The following is a 14,932-nucleotide window of genomic DNA, read 5'->3' as shown; positions in this document are numbered from 1 at the left end:
ATATTCTTCAGAAAATAACAGTGCCATAGTGTTAGAGGTATGACTAAAAATACTAATTAAAGAATGTGAATATGTCTAAAAGAATTATACTGATTATGCTATTTTATATTGAGATAATTAGTATAGTCTATAAAATATTTTGCTTTTGTGTGCATATATAGTTTTTGTTTTGTACTTGTGAAATTTATTTATGAAAATATTTTTAGATTAAAATATATTTTAGGTTCAACACTAAAGCAAATGTACATCACTACCAAATAAGTATTTCAAAAATTTTATAATCTTAATTTGTTTTAGTATTCCATTTTCACTTTCAAAAGTACACTGATTTGAATGACAAAAATACAATCACTCTGTAGAAGAGTAAGTTAGGCCTAGAGAATGTAATTTTCTCAAGATTATACAGCTTGTTAATATTCAGAATTTTAACCCAAAAGGGTCCTACTACAATGCTCTGCTCTTAACCACTATCTATGCTTCTCCTGGGCTTATAATTCTAATTACCTACATAAATTTAGAGCCAGAGTGAGTAAAAACATTTATCAAGAGTAAATACAGTCAATTCATCTGCCTTTTAGCCAGGTCTAAATTCAGAGTGAAAGATTCATCCTTCTTAATTGCATTTTCTTCCAAACTTCTTAATTCCAGGTGCTCTTCTTTATAGCTCTTGTTTATCAATAATGTACCTAGTGATGTTTTTTTTATATTATACAATTCATTGCTGCACCAAGAACATCAAGAGGGCTGTATGTATAGTTAGGTAATATTTTGCAAATAGTCTCTAGAAACACAAAGAAATGTGGATGCTAACTAGATGTTTTACTATAAAATTATTTTCTATTATGAATACGCAAGTATATCCCTTTTCTCTGAATCATGTTTAAAGTAGGTTTAGAGCCATAAAGAACAAGGTTCCTTTAATTTTATATATTTTCAATTTTCATTTAGTTTGCAGAAAGTTTTATTTTTAAGACATAGGTATAGCAGCTAAAAGGAACATTGAATAAAAGATAGATGATAGATACAAATAATTTTGATATCTAGTAAGACACCAACAACATAAAAACCCATAAAAATTTTATCTACTAAAATGCACTCAATGGAAAATTCTTTTTTTTCTTAGCCAAAACTATGCATTCAATCTTATGTACAGTCATTCTTGTGTGGAAACTGGTTGCATTATTCATTTTCAAACAATAATACTCATGTATAGTATTTATCTCTTTCACCCCTATAGTATTCATCTTTGTTTCTCAAAGTTAATGTTCAACTACCAATAAAGACATTCCAGCAAACTGAAGTGATCTGCTTTTTGCCTATATATTTATATTACAATGAAAGGATGCCAGAATTATGATATCTTCTTAATTCTAATTTGCATGCACTGTAGATTCTAAGTAGCTAAAAAGATTTACAAGTAGTGGTGAATGTTACACGTCTGTTCAGATAGCTCAAAGGAGAAAATCTAATACCCTTGTCCAGTTGTATAATGGATTTTACCTTTTGGAACAACATAAGTGGGTCAATTACAAATGATTCTTCTTAGCTAAGGATAATTTAGCATTACAAAACTAATTGTGAAAATTTTATGAGCCTGTAATAATCAACATGCATTTTGAATTTTTGAAAGAAGGGAGTTGTCCAAATCAACGTCTGCTTATGACAAAGTCTAATCAAATACCTTTTCATCATTTCAAGCTTAAAGTTTCAATAATCTTGATCACATCAAACCTGTTCTCTGTATGCACTTTAAGCATTCAAGAAAGTATGGAGACCTTTACATTTTCTGCAAATTTCAAGCAGCAGAATAATTTGTCAATATAAACAACTTCCTCTGATCTTGAAGTATTTAAGTGACTGAGAAATGCACAGAAAAAGGAAAAACAAGTGATACTGCCCCATTGTGTGTGCTTTTCACATTTAGACATCTAATGTGAACTAAAAACATGGTAAATTTTTCAAACCATCACAACTGGCACACTGATAAAAAGATACAATCCTTATTCATATAGCATTTATATAGGCAATATGTTTGTCAATTCATCAACCTTGAAGAGGAATTAAAAGTAATATAATAATATTTAGGTAGTATAGAGTGCAGCATAGTGTGAAAGTTCATTCTTTATTCCTTATCATACTAGATGTGATTTATGACTATGTAAATGATCCAATAACCAAATTTATTTTACAGTTAGAATGATCACTGTGCATCCCTCAAAACTGCTTTTTTTAGCAGCATGCAAACAACCATTATTTTATTTAGCTTGTCAAATAACATTTGACATTTATGCCTCATTTCAGGGTTTTCTCAGTCTTTGGAATCAAACAGAAGGGTTTAAAGTTGATTTTTAAACTACCTTCTTTTGTGAAGGCCTTTCTAACAATGAAACCAAATTTAAAAAGATAACAGATGTAAATGCTTTTTGTCCTCACTTGTTGAAGTTCATTTTTCTTCTGATCACCTAGAAGCTAAAGACTTCAATAAAAAGAAAACTGTTTTCATTTGACTTTGATTATACATGTGTGAACACCAAATTATTCTATTCGTTTCTCATTTCTGGTGAACAGTACTCTAAAGCATTTACAATTCTATTTGATTTTTATTTAAGCATGATTAGCAGTAAGTGGCTATTAAAGAGCCTTTGGCAGGTGGCAAAATGGAATTTATATAATTTTATTGTGTTTATTTTAATATGTAATTGCCTTAGGTGTATCTTCTCACTTAAAAAACACCCAGTATATATATAATAGATATAGATAGATAGATATAGGTGATATAGGTATAGATATATAGATATAGATAGCTAGGTACTCAGCCCGCAAGTTATATGGCCAAGACTCTTAAGAAGCCAGTGTACTTTCTCCAAGTTCTTTTCCCTTTCTGGCCACCTGGATCCAATCTCCTGGGTAACACTGGAAATCAGTTTTTAGGAAAAGCAGAACTAAGAAAATTGTAACCTCCTCCTTGGACTCTTAGGTGAACAAGAAATAAACTACATATTTATTGAGCCATTTCACATTTTAATCTGTTACCACAGTGTAGCCTACTCTAATTAATATACCCATCAAAAGTTTCTTTTTTCTATAACCAAAATGGAGCTACAGAACACTATTCTCTCATCACAACCCACCTCATAATAATATTGTTTTCAGGTCTACAGTGTTTTTCAACTGCTAGCTTCAATTTGTATTCAGTATCATGTGTTAGAAAGTATATATTTCTAGATGTCAGGAAGACTTCAGTTAGAACCCCACTTTGCCTCTTTGTAGGTGTGTTACTTGGTGTAATTCATAACCTTTATGCCTCAATTTCCTTATCTGAAAACTCTTGAATAATACATAATTCATAGTTGTGTTTGTGCATGTGTGTTGTGTGAAATAACTAAAAGAGATAGTATTTACAAAAGTTCCCAACACATACTTGAATATTAATTCAAAATGAATAGTCACCAATATTGACTTGAATAATAAGGTGTCAATAGAAATAAGCAGCCATTACCCCAGGATTTAGATAGAGAAAATGAAATCCAGAAAATTTAGCTCAGTGGCATTAATGAGATTAAGGGGAAAGGGTCACTTTTATTTTAAACATGTTTTGTTAGCACTTTTTCTGTGAAAATGAATAATTATTGGGATTAAAGTAAAGATTTAATGTAAAAACTCCTTGGGGATTAAAACATCGAACTGCTCATACATTAATGGAACTTGGGCAGCTTAGAGAGTTACTTAAAGGAAAAAAATCACAATAGGATTTGTTAATGGTATAGGTTGGCATTTCAGAGTAAAGATTCTGAAATAAGATTGCTTAGATACATAACTGTTTCACCACTTAACTATCTATGTAACTTTGGATAAGTTCTTTAAGTCTCAATTTCACAATCTGTAAAAAGTAGGTAATAATACTCATTAGACTTACTCATTAAGGCTTTTGTGTAGATCAAGGGAGATAATCCATAAAATCACTCATAACCACATTTAGCACATAGTAAGCTCTCAAATTTTAGTTACATTTATGAGTGAGAAGTGTGTGATACATATGAGAAAATACAGACTTTGACTGTTAGAATAACAGGAAGAGAATCTGTTGATTGTGTTAAAATCTGACTTATCATTCAGGTGGCTGAAAAACACCCAGTCAATCCAATGACTGATTAGTACCATCATCTCTAGTAATACCATTCTGATCACAGCTTTAATCTTCACCATGCATGGTTATGTAACTATAGGAAAGCTCCAGATAGATAAAAGTAGACAAAGGATGATGCTGACCTGTACCTGAGATGTCATTCCCAATGCCCAGTATAATCAAATGATCAGATGTTAACAACACGAGCATAATTATATTTGGATGATACTTTTGCTTCCTTTAAAGATTCATCTCCCTTTATGATAAGTCTAAATTATTGTTTCTTTGTTTATGACGATTAAACAACCATCTGCATAGTGACCAAAAATGATTTTTCTACCAGGGAAAGAGATTTGTAAAGTGGGAATTATAATGGATTCTTTGAAATTGTTGGGGGGAAACCTAGATCATTGTTTTTCTTCAGTCACTGGAGTTCTGCAGTACTTAAGTCATACATTGACATATGTAGAAAATAGTTGCAAATCGTGACCCTCTCCTCAAGAGTAGGCAACTATAACTGATCTATGAAGATGTGAACAGTTAAGTTATTCAAATCCCTAAGATTAATCTTTTAAAATATTTTAAGTATAATTATGTACAGTATAAAATATCAGACAGAAGACTCAAATTTAATTTTAACTTGTGAAAATACATGTACAGTGTATTGACTAAAAAGTCAAGTATGAGAAAAATTTCTACTGCCATACTTCAGAACATTCTTTTTATAAAAAGTTAATTTTCTGGTATAACCACTATGGAAAACAGTATGGAGCTTCCTCAAAATTTTAAAATAAAGCCATGATATAGTCCAGCAATTCCACTTCTGGGTATATAGCTGAAGGAAATAAAATCAGGATCTCAAACAGACATCTGCACACCCATGTTCATTGCAGCATTATTTACAATAGCCAAGACATGGAAAGAACCTATGCATCTGTCAATAGAATAATAGATAAAGGAAATGTATATGTACATATACATATAGACAAAACATGGAAACAGAGTAGAATGGTGGTTGCTAGAGGCTGAGGGGTGGTGAAATGGGAAGATGGTGGCAAACTTCCCTTTGTAAGATGATAAGTTCTGGATCTAAATACAGTGTAGTGACTATAATTAATAATACTGTATTATATACTTGAAAGTTGCTAAGAGAGTATATCTTAAATGTTATCACCACAAAAAAATAATTACATAAGGTGATAGATGTATTAACTAACCTTATTGTGATATTTTGCAGTATATACATGTATCAAATCATCACATTTTATACCTTAAATTTACACAATGTTGTATGCCAATTATATTTCAATAAAGCTGGAAAAAGTCAATTTTCCACAAAGTATCTATAGCACATATGTTTGGTTTCAGTTGCCTTAAGAATAGTTCAACCAACAATTCTATTCATGTGGGCACCTGAATATTTTTCAATTGCTTGTGTTTCATTTATAGGATCATTCTCAAAAAGCAGGTCTCTGTGGACAGTATTTTCTAAAAAAATCTCATTTGCGAACTTACTAGTGTTTGCAATCATGTATATCCTTTCCTTAAATTTTTATCTACAAATACCATTTCTTCTTGAAAATTGTTTGTAACTATTAGAATAACATGTATCTTTTGCTTTAGAGTAAAATAAATGATACATAGAAGGGAAAATATTTCCAAAATTATTTATAGAATTATTCAAACTTACTTGTAAAAAGATTCAGATTTTCTTTTCCTCTCTTTGCTGTGAGTGAGTGTAATGAATTCTTAAAAACTACTATTAGGTATCACTTTCCTTCCAACATCATTGTAACTCATTTAATTTCTATTCAAATGGTTATGTGATTTATCTTGGGGGATGATACTACTATCTCTATGTTACAAATGAGAAAATTAAGTAACACTTTAGGAGTTGAAATGCTTGCCCAACAGTTGCAACGTACCATGAACTTAATTGTGTTCTCTTAAAATTCTTACATTGAGGCCCTAAGCCCCAGTGTGAGAGTATTTGGAGAGGACGCCCTTGAGAGGCCCTTGAGAGGTCATGTGGGTAGGGCCCTCATGATGGGATTAGTATCCTTACTAGAAGAGGCACCAGTTTGTTCTCCCTTTCTCACTCTCTCTCCATCTGTCTCTCCTCTCCATCATCTCTATCACCCATGTGAAGAAACAGTGAGAGAGGCATCTGCCAGCTGGGAAGAGAGCCCTCACTGGGGAACCAATCAACTGGCACCTTGATTTTGGACTTCCCAGTCTCCAGATTTGTGAAAAATAAGATCTTGTTTTTTAAGCCATTCAGTCTGTGGCATTTTGTTTATGACAGTTTAAGCTGACTAATATCCTTTTAAATTTAATAGTAATTATATGTTTTGTACAAGAAGATGCAGAGAATATTATCAAACTAGTTTAGCATACAGAGTGTTTTGGCCTCAATCCTTTGTTTGCAGTAGAAATATTTGAGATCCACTGAATATAAATCAACCTTCTACCACATTTTAAAACAAACAAAAAATTCAGGAGCTGTATTCTTAAGTACACATATATCTTGCATCACATGCCCTGAAAAGTTTATCAAAATTTTAGTTAATCTAAGCCTAGTGACTTATCGTTTCTGTGGTAGACCACTGGGATCTACATTGGTAAACATTTCTTTTTTTTTTAAATGTTCCCTAAAATTGAATGCCTACCAATTTGGGGGATTAAGTTATAGGTACAGAAAATAAAGCAACTAGAAAACAAGTATCTCAGCAATCAGTCTTCACTGGAGGTCTTTGGTAAATCAGAAAAATTAAAGGATACGCTAATCCATAAACTAGTGTTGGTTGATCAAAGATCCCAGTTATAATGGCACATTCCCATTTATACATAACTATTTAATCTTTTCTTCTACTATAATTTTTTCTAATTTAACTGATAAATTCTTCATCCCCCAAACAAGCCAACCCTTGCCTACATCTAAGCCTTTGTTCACACTGCCTCTCTTTTTATTCTTTCATTCACTCATTAATTATTTACTGCTTTTCTACCATGTTCCTAACACTGTTTTAGGCACTAGGGATAAAACAGTTAGTGAGACAGCCAAGACCCCTAACTTTATGCAACTTACACTTTATTGCAGGCATGGGGCAGAAAATCAACATGTAATCAAATAAATAAGCAATGGAATTTATAATAAGACCTATGGTGTAAATGAAAGAGAGTATATTATTGAGAATGATTTGGTGGATGTGTAGTATATATTAGCCATGGATATTAGGAAAGCTCTCACTGTGATGGTAAAAATTATTTAATCTGAGAACTAAATAATGAAAAGTTCTATGTGAAGAACACTCTGGACCAAGAAAATACCTAGGACAAAGGACCTGATACAGGAAGAATCTTGGGATGTTTCAGGTCAGAAGGAAGTCCAGTGGTTGTACAATAGCAAATAAGATTGGGAGTCATAAAAGATAAGGAGAGAAAGATAGGCAGGGCCTTCTCTGCCCAGAAACTGGGACAATCTTTTCAAAATGCAGATCTAATCATGGAATCCATTACACAAAATACTTCAGTTGCTACCAAATTGCACATGGAAGGAAATAAAAACTCACTCCCTCCCTTGTTATCAGCTTCTATCTTTCCTTCCTTTCTTCCTTCATAAATATGTATTGAGAAATTACTATGTGTCTTGTAGTAAGGAAACACTTCCAAACAGTAAGGAAACACTAAATAAAAAAGATAAAAATCCTTGCTCATATTGGAATTTATAATCTAGTGGGAGGATTAAGATAATAAATGTATAATAAAATGCATAGCATATCAGATGGAGATATGGCATGGAGGAACACAATTGGGAAGAGGGGATAGAATGTATGTCAGGATATTCAAATTTAAATAGAGTGGTCATGAAAGACCATACAATGAATATGACCTCTGAGCGAAGACCTAAAGAAGGTTAGATCATGAGTCATGTAGCTACCAGCAGAAGAAAATTCCAGATAAAAGCAACCAGAGGTTCAAATGCCCCATATTGGGATTGTGCCCCAAATTTCAAGAACAAAGAGCCTGTGTGGCTGGAGTGCAATGAGCAAGGAGAGAACTGGAAGATAAGTTGAGACAAATAACTAGTGTTTCCTTAGTGCCAGTTAGGAGTGTCCTCAGGTGAGGTTTTCCCAGGGCCTTGTGTGTGGGCTTCCTGTTGCAGTCCTTAATGTAGTCATCTAGAACTGTATCTCTTTAATGCCCTCTGGTATTATCCACCTCTTTCTCCATGTCCTTCATCTTGGAGGCCCCACCCCAATACTCTAGGTGCTGTGGGAAAGGAGTTTCTCCAGAAGCATCTCATACATCTGAGGAAGCCAGGCACTCATTCACTGCTTTCCTTTCCCCTGAAGCAGAGGTTACCACCACGGGCTAGTTCAGCCCCATTCTGTGCCACCTTGGGGGTTGGTCAGCACTGGCAAATCTCTTCTATCTCCAGTGCATCTAAACTCGTGATTTTTTGCTCCAGTGGAGTGTTGGGATATCTTCTCAGGAAACCTGGACTTCTACAAAGGCTCTTTGTCCACGTCCATGGGTGTCTGCCCAAGTCAGCACTTTCCAAGTGCTCCAAACCACAGCTAAGAGCTGCCAAAGCCATTTCACGGGCTCCTGCTTGTTCCACAGTCCGGACTGAGATTTATGTGCCTATTGCCTGATGTGCAAGCAGGCAACTCCTCCCAGGTCCCTTGGCTTATGGTGCTAGATCCCACAACTCCTACAGGGGCACATTTTTTTGTGGACAGATGTCAGATTTTAGTTGTTAAAAAGGGAAGACAAGAAGGAGGGATGTCTTATACCAACATGATGCTGAATCACCTCTTACGGTGAATTAGCAATAATTTTCATTACTAGTAATACAAATAGGAAAAATGTCTTCCTATTTCTAGCCCTCTCAGCTCTTTGCTCAAAATCTTTCGCTATCTTCTTATCTCACCACATCCACCCATCCCTCTCAGGTTTCACCATCTATCTGCCACTACCCCTGCCCAGTTCTTTTTGTTCTAACATCCCTTAACTTATTTCTGTTCCTCAAAATTGCTAAGCGCATTTCCACCTGAGGATATTTCATTTTTATTCTCCCTTTGAATGGATCAACCTCATTAAAACATATACATAACTCCCTCATTTACTTCATTTCTGCTCAAATGCCACTTTTTCAGAAAGGTATATTCTAACCTTCCAACATATACGCCAATCTTCCCTACCCACTCTAACCTGCACAGCACTCCTATCTTCCTTTGTTTTAATCACTTCCTATACGCCCCATTGGTGAAAGAGGGACTCCCACTCTAGGGTTATATGATTGGCTGAACATACATCAGAGACTGGAGAGATGAAAACAACAGCAGTTTATTAATTACATATACCAACAGCTCCAGAGAAGAGATCATCACATACAATGTAGAGCCACAAGGAGGAACCGAGTGAAAAACCAGGGGCTCTGGGAGGCAGATTTTCAGTGTCAGGAAGACAGGGTGTCCATTGGTGCCCTCAGGAGGATGTAATTGGCTTATTTAAATAACTCTGCGGACTTGCAGGGAACTGAAATTTACAGAAGCAAGAACTGTGCCTGGTGACATTGATAAAGATGATTGGTTAGCAAGACGACTTTATGGGAACAGAATGTGGTGAGGCCATTCAAGATCCTCACATTTTCATAGGATGTCAAGGTAGCATGCAATATTGAGCATTAATTTGAGCTATTACAGCATACCACTCTTACTTTTCACCATAGCCTTTACTTATTGCCATCTGTATCATTTAGGAAAATAGTCCAGTCATTTTATATGTGTGTGTTTGCATGTGTGTGTTTCTGTATGTGTGTATTGTGATGGTTAATTTTATGTGTCAACTTGACTGTGCTAAAGGGTGTTCAGACACTTTGTTCATTATTATTCTGGTAATTCTTGGTGTATCTGTGATGTTTCTATATGAGATTAAAATTTATTTTGGTAGACTGAGTAAAGCAGAGTGCCCTCCCCATTGTGGTGGGCATCATTCAGTTTGTTTAAGTACTTAAGAAAACAAAAAGATTGTGTAAGGGAGAATTTACTCTCTGGCTGTCTTTGAGCTGGGATATCTGTCTTCTCCTGCCTTTGGACTCAGACTGGAATTTATACCATCAGTTGTCCTGGTCTCGGATCTTCAGACTCAGGCTGGAAGTATTGGTTCTTCTGGGTATCCATCATGTTAACTGTAGATCTTGGGACTTATCAGTCTCCAAAATAACATGAGCCTGTGTAGAGGTCAGATGGGTCTTGGAGAATAACAGTGGACTACTGTAAGCTTTACGAGGTGGTAACTCCAACTGCAGCTGCTGTACCAGATGTGACTTTATTGCTTGAGCAAATGGCCACATGCCCTGGTACCCAGTTTTCAGAGTACCCATTCCTGTTCTTTTAGTCTACCAGAAGCAGTTTGCTTTCATCTGGCAAGACTAGCAATGTATCTTCATGTCCTGTTTCAGGGATATAACAACTCTCCTAGTCCTGTTTCATAATTTAGTTCACAGGAATCTTGATCACTTTTCCTTCAACAAGATATCATATTCATCCATTACATTCATGACATTATACTTATTGGACATAGCTATCAAGAATTATCAGCTACTATTGACTCAATGGGAAGACATTTACAAGTCAGAAAGGAGGAAATAAATCCAACAAAAATTCAGGGTCCTACCTCAGTTAAATATCTAGGGCAGTGGGATGTGGGTCACGTTGATATATCCCTTCTAAAGTGAATATTATAGACTGAATGCTTTGTCTCCCCAAAATTCATATGCTCCAACATAATCCCCAATGCATTAGCATTTGAAGGTGAGGTAATTGGGAGCTTTTTAAGTCAAGAGAGTGGAGCTCTTGTGAATAGAATTAGTGCTCTCATAAAGGAGAACCCAGAGAACTCCCTCACTCCTTCCACAGTGTGAGGACACAGAAAGAAGATGGGCAACTATGAATAAGAAGGTGGGCTCTCAATAGACACCAAATCTGCCAGCACCTTGATCTTGGACTTTTCAGCCTCCAGAACTGTGAGAAATAAATGTCTGTTGTTTATAAGCCATCCAGTCTATGGCATTCTGTATAGTTGCCTGAACCAAGTAAGACAGGAAGGATAAGTTATTGTATCTGACTTCTCCTACAACCAAAAAAGGGGCATGATGGCCTAGTGGGCCTCTTTGGAGTTCACAGGCAACATGTTCCCCATTTGGTTTCTTATTGTTACACATTTATCAAGGGACCTGAAAAGCTGCTAGATTTGAGTGGGGCTCAGAGCAAGAGAAGTTTCTGAAACAAGTTCATGCCTCTGTGCAAGCTGCGCTACCACTTGGGTCATCTGACCCAACTTATCCAATAGAGGAGTGTCAGTGGTATGCTCTTAGGAGCCTTTGGCAGGTTCATATTTGTGAATCATGACACAGGTCCTCAGGATTTTGGAGCAAAGCACTGCCATACTCTGTAGATAATTGCTCTCCTTTTGAGAAAAAGCTCCTGACCTGTTACTGTGCCTTAGTAAAAACTGATTGCTTAACTATGCTTCAACAAAGTACCATTCAATCTTAACTGCCCATCATGAACTGGGTGTTTTCTGACCCACCAAATGATAAAATTGGGCATATAGAGCAACATTCTATCATAAAATGGAGACCATATCAATGACTGGCTTAAGCAGGCCCTGAGACACATATAAGTCACATACATGACTTGAAGAAGTGATCCAAATGCATATGACTTCCACTCCTGCTACTCTGCCTATTCTCTCCCAGCCCACATCTATGGCTTCATGAGGAGCTCCCTACAACCAGCTAGCAGAGGACAGAAGACTAGAGGCTAACTTATAATACGTGTTTTTCATGATATGAAAGTACTACCTTAAGGTGGACAGTTTCAGTATTACAGCCTTTTCTGGAATATTCCTGAAGGATAGTGGTGGAGGGAAATCTTCCAGTTGGGCAGAGCTGATTGTTCACTTTGCTTAGAAGAAGAAATGGCCAAATGTGCAATTACATACTGATTCACAGGCTGTGGCCAACGGTTTGGCTGGATAGTGAGTGACTTGAAAAGAACATAATTGGAAAATTAGTGAGAAAGAATTATGTGGAAAAGATATGTTAGAAATAGCTCTTTGGGCAAAAAAATCAAAAATATATGTGTGTCGATGTGAATGCTCACTGATAGCTGACCTCAGCAGAGGAGAATTTTAATAATCAAGTGGATAGCTTGGCTCAATCTATGAATACCAGGGAACCTCTTTCTCCACTCACCCCTGCTATAGACCCATGGGCTCAATAACAAAGTGGATATGGAGGTAGTCTTAGAAGGCTATGCATGGATTCAGCAGCATGACTTCCACACACCAAGTCCAGTCTAGCTATGACCACTGTTGAGTATCCAATCTGCCAGTAACAGAGACCAACACTGAGTCCCCATTATGGCACTATGTTCTAGGATATCTGATAGCTATCTGGAGGTTGTTTGGTTACACTGATTTGCTTCCATCACAGAAGGGGCAATGTTCTGTCCTTACTAGAATAGATACTTACTCTGGGTTTGGGTTTGCCTTCTCTGCATGCAATCCTTCTGCCAAAACTACCATCCGTGGACTTACAGATAATACCTTATCTGTGATCATAGCATTCTAAACAACAATTCTTGTGATCAAAGAACTCACTCTGCAGCAAAATAAGTGTGGAAATGATCCATGCTCATGAAATTCACTGGTCTTAACCAAGTTTGCCACTATCCTGAAGAAACTGTAAATATGATGGTACAACAGCTTTTTGGAGACTCAGTTCAGCACCAGCAAGATGACAATGCCTTGTAAGACTGAGGCAAGTTTCTCCAAATGGTGCATATGTTCTGAATCAGTATACAATACGTAGTGCTATTTTTTTCATAGCCAGGATTCAGGGAAGTAGACACAATGATTATATTGACCTAGAGGTTAAAACTGCTACCTGGTCACTTTGGAATCCTCATGACTCTGTATCAACAGGCAGAGATGGGAATAACTGCTGTCTGGGATGACTGAGCTTGACTACCAAGAGGAAAGTGGACTAATACTCCACAGTGGAAGTAAGGAAGAGTATGTCTGGAATACACGTGATCCCCTTAGTGTATCTCTTAGTGTTACCATGCCTTGTGATTAAGGTCAATGGAAGACTACAACAATCCAATTCATGTGGGACTACTAATGGCATAGTACCTTCAGTTCTTGCCAGATAAAGAACTACAAACAGCTGAAATGCTTGCTGAAGGCAAAAGGAATATAGAATGGGTAGTGGGATGAAGTAGTTATAAATACTAGCTAAAACCACACGCTCAGTTATAGAAATGAGGACTGCAATTGTCAGTATACCTTCCTTTTTTTGTTATGAATGTTTGTATGCTTGTGTTTGTGTGTATTTAGCAAATTTCTTTATTTTCTTCCCTCTCTTATTCCCTTATCCTATAAGATGTATTGACCTTTTATAATAGTATTTAAATATTGTTAATTTTATATGATCATATTTAAGTAATAGGATATGAAGGAAAAGTGAAAACGTCACTCAAGGTATTTATCTCCTTTCTGGGGAATGGGTTATTGCATTTTCAGTGATACACAGAATAGCTGTATCATGTTAGGTGGAAGGGTTACCTTGTTATTTTCTTTATTTGTAGATTAAATATGGTGTAAGGCAAAGCATATGCATGCCAAGTTGATAAGGGGTAGATTTGTGATGGTTAATTTTATGTACCAAGTTGATAGGTCATGAGTGCCAGATAATTTGTTTAAACATATGCTGGGTGTGCCTGTGAAAGTGTTTCTGGATGAGATTAGCATTTGAATCAGTAGACTGAGTAAGGCTCCCCAGTGTGGGTGGGCCGTATCTAATCCAATGAAGGCCTGAATATAACAAAAATGTTGAGCAACAGAAAATTCACTCTGCCTGAATGTCTTCAAGCTGGAATATCAGTCTTCTCCTGCCTTTGGAATCAGATAGGAACTGTATCATTGACTTTCCTGAGCCTCCACCCTTCCAAATGCAGATCTTGGGACTTCTCAAACTCAATAATGGCATGAGCCAATTGCTTGTAATAAATCTCTCTTTTTCACTCTCTCTCTACATATATCCTATTGTCCTATTTGTTTCTTTTTCTCTGGAGAACCCAGGCTAATGCATGCATGCATATTTGCTAAAATGTATTTATAATCACCAAGTCAGTACTCATGGCACTTTCATGGTCATTTGTGGAAATGCACAGAATGGCAAACAACTTAAATTGTGGCAAACAATTTAATTATCTGACAGTACATATTTCCAGCTGATATCAAACTACACAATGCTCTACCTCTTTGTCTGAGCTGTTACACAGCGATAACTAGAGGACGGAGATAGGAAGGGGAAGCTCGGTGTTGTGCAAGAAACTCTGACCTTAGGGCCAGGTCAGGATTTAATCCCAAGTCTAGCACCTGTTTATGGGAAAGCCTCACACTAATCATTTAACAATCTGGACCTCACTTTCTCTTTTGTAAGATAAACAAGTAGACTCTACCATGATGAATATTTTAGGGGGATTTAATATTATAATCTATGTGAGATGTATGTGTGTGTGTGTGTATCCCCTTTGAGTAATGGTTTCATATTTACTAATTCAGTGTTCAAAGAGACTTTACACAACTATAGCAAATAGTGAGAATCTACTGAAAATACACACACAAAATTTAAAAACCACAAACATATGCCGAACTTAGTTTAAATAAAAAAAATAATATGCATAGTGTTCTCCTTTCATTCATGTGATTAATTCTACATCTGTATAT

The 14,932-nt window shown here is 36.0% G+C and overlaps 1 pseudogene; it reads left to right on the top strand.

Annotated features, from left to right (window-relative positions):
• The window catches only part of LOC130681817 (uncharacterized), an 81,216-nt pseudogene extending 68,796 nt beyond the window's left edge, over positions 1-12,420 (top strand).
• Positions 12,421-14,932: the final 2,512 nt, after the last annotated feature.

Source organism: Manis pentadactyla, chromosome X (assembly GCF_030020395.1).
Source record: "Manis pentadactyla isolate mManPen7 chromosome X, mManPen7.hap1, whole genome shotgun sequence".
Taxonomy (NCBI): Eukaryota; Metazoa; Chordata; class Mammalia; order Pholidota; family Manidae; genus Manis; species Manis pentadactyla.
The sequence above is the reverse complement of the archived record's forward strand: the minus strand, read 5'-3'. Positions and strand labels throughout refer to the sequence as shown.